Below are 3,271 nucleotides of genomic sequence, written 5' to 3'. Positions count from 1 at the left end.
CACGTCCTCCATACTTCCTTGAGGCTCTTGAGACGGTTGTCCCATTGCCATGCAGTCGAATTTCATAGTCAGCGCATCCAACTTGGCGGATAAGGCGTCCATGGGATCATGATCTGTGGTAGACGCCACCCTATGCACTTTACTCCTGTTGTTGCTCCATCCGTCGTTATTAGATGCGAGCTCCTCTATTACTTCCATGGCCTCATCCACTCCTTTCTTCAAAAAATTACCACCTGAGCTCAAGTTCAACTCCCGTTGTGCTTCAGGCACACACCCCTTGAAGAATGTTATGACTTGAACAGTTGGGGTTAGCCCATGGTTAGGACATCGCTTCATCAAGGCTTTGAATCTCGCCCATGCTTCTCTGATATTCTCCGCAGGGTTCATCTGAAAGGCAATGATCTCATGTAGCCTCTTAATCGCCTCACTGGGGGGATAAAACTTTTCTAAAAACTTCTCTACCATAGCATCCCATGTTCTGATTGAGCCCGACTCCAAGCTCTCCAACCAATCCTTTGCTGAATCCTCTAAGGAAAAGGGAAACAGCCTAAGTCGAATCTGATCATCTGTCACTCCATTCAACTTCGTAGTGTTACAGATCTGAATGAACTTGGTGATGTGTTTGTTCGGATCATCTGTGGATTTGCCCCTAAAAGCAATATTCTCTGCCATCTGAATAAGTCCTCTTTTCAGCTCAAAGGTGTTGGCAGCGATGTTGCTATGGACAGTTGGATTTGCCTGGCCTTGGTATGCATACTGATTCTGAACAGGCACCACAGCTTGTCTATGATTGACTTGTTGACGCAACTCCTCCAGCTGTCGTAGAAGCTCAGCATAATTGGGAGGAGGGGGTGGTGGACCGTTGTTGCCCTCTTCGTACTCCATCAGACTAGGAGAAACGGGATCAAACAAAATATGGTCCTGAACTGGTGATCGGATGGGTGAAAGGTCGCTCTGAACTGAAGATGCTCCTATGCGGTTAGGCGAAGAAGCTTGAATTTTCCGCGTGAGTCTCCTATAGGCGTTCCTCTTCCGGTTTGTTGCTTCGATCTCCGGATCGAAATGTTCTAGAGGCAAGCCTTTAGAACGTGTGTGCATACACCTGAACAAGAAACACAAATGTGAGAACTCAAAAAAATTAAAAATGAAGTAAAAAGAAACAAAAAGCAATAAAATCTGAAGTAGTAATCTTGATTATTATCACGATATCAAGTTATATAACACAAAATTGTCCCCGGCAACGACGACAAAAACTTGACTCAACTTTATTTTACCCAATTAATACCCGCAAGTGTACGGGGTTATTGTAGCATTTAGAAAGCAAGAGTATATCTGTAACATCCCAAAATTTTTTTTTCGACTTTTATTTTAATATGTCGATTGGAAATTTCATTTATGAAATTTAATTGTTGCTACTTGATTGAGTTGACTATGTGGAATAAATTGTCATGAGTGATTTGGAATGAAGTGTTATTTATATTATCCAATGTGGGGAGTCAATTTAAATAAAATCATGCATCTTGTTCTAGCCAAAAAAAGTGACTATTGTCGGCCCCTCCAATTAATGGGAATTTTATTCTTTCTTGGATTTAATTAATTGTTTTGAGATATTCATCCAAATTAAATCCAATTAAATCTTGCCACATTTTATTCCCTCACCCCAATTGAATTAAGAGTTGAATTATTTCCTTGTGGCTAATTAAGCCAATTTTCGGCCTCCCTATTTGTAGAGGAGAATATATTTGTTTCCTATTTTGTAGAATTCCTTTTATTCAATATCAAATTAATACCTAAGCCAAATTAATTGGGGATGTGAATATTTTCCTTCTATTGTGTCTCCATCCCACACGTTTTTGGCTTAACTTCCTTGTGGAAAACTTATTTAATTGTTGCCTATTTTGTGGGAGTCTTTTCCTATAAAGAAATTACCAAATTTAAATCATATTCTATTTAATTGAGGATTTAAATAATTTCCTTGTGCACACCATCAAGATTTTCGCCCCTCCCTCATTATTTCCTACTTGGAGATTTAATTTATTTTGTTCCTTTGTTTATGGAATATTCATCGTTTTATTTCCTAAATTGTGAATCTATTTCTCTCCAAGTAAATACCAAATAAATTCCTTATTGAATTTCTAGCCATAATTTTCGAAATACTTGCCTTCCTTTTAATTGTGGGATTTTATTTATTGGCCTCTATTTTATTCCTCCACAATTAATTAATTAATTAATTGGATTAAACCTAGGACTATATATTCACCTAAACTAAACCCTAGCCCCCATCTCCCTCATAAATTTCGTGCCTCTCCTCTTCCTCTCTATATTCTCTCCAAAAATCCTCCATTCATCCTTGTTCTTGCATCCGTTGGAGTTTATTTTCAAGAGTCTCCGACGAATCGCCTCCATTCTTGTTTCTACCGTTCGTTTTCTTGATTCAAGAAGGTATAACTAAGTTTTCTTCTCATCTCCTTCATTGAAACTTTAATCTTGAATCCTACATGCATATAGAGGATGTAGGATTGATAGATCGCAAAATTAATCGGTGGGAAAGTGTGATTGCATGAGAACTTTGATAGTTATGCGTTTTTTATTAAGTTTATGTGAAGTTTGATTTGAATCTTTGGTGAATGATGTGGGTTTATATGCAAACATGATTATGAGGAACTTTTAAGCATGATTGTGTGTTATAAGCATGAAAAATTGGTATTTGTTTGATTGAAGAAGAAACCCTAAATTCGAAATTATGAGCCTGAAATCTGTGACGTTCGAACAGTGGCTTCTGATGTGTGATTGACCTATCAAACGATCGAAGTTTGATATTAAATTTTTACTGAGTGAATTTCAAGGTGTTTTCTGTGTCTCGTGTGAATTTCAGCCCATTTGGTCGAAAAATGAATTTTTAATAAATTTTTGAATTTGACTGCGCAATTCTGCCAGAAACTTGTGTTCTCGTCAAGAAAGTTTCGTATTCTGTTTGACCAACCAAATTACCTCCGTTTGATATGATTCTTGAACTATATGAATATATGAAGTTCCTTCTGAGTCGTGTAAAAGTTTCAGCCTTTTTGGGCATTGGATGAATTTACGGTGAATTTTTCAAATGAACTGCGCAGTGCTGCCAGAAATTTTATGTTCCAATCAGAGAGTTTAATTATTGATTTGACTGACTAAACGACGTGATTTCAGTGTGAAAATTTTTCTAGATGAACTTGAATGTGTCTTCTGTGTTGTGACCAAAATTTAGCTTCATATGAGGTCGGGTGAATTTTTA

Source organism: Salvia splendens, chromosome 3 (assembly GCF_004379255.2).
Source record: "Salvia splendens isolate huo1 chromosome 3, SspV2, whole genome shotgun sequence".
Classification (NCBI taxonomy): domain Eukaryota; kingdom Viridiplantae; phylum Streptophyta; class Magnoliopsida; order Lamiales; family Lamiaceae; genus Salvia; species Salvia splendens.
The sequence above is the reverse complement of the archived record's forward strand: the minus strand, read 5'-3'. Positions refer to the sequence as shown.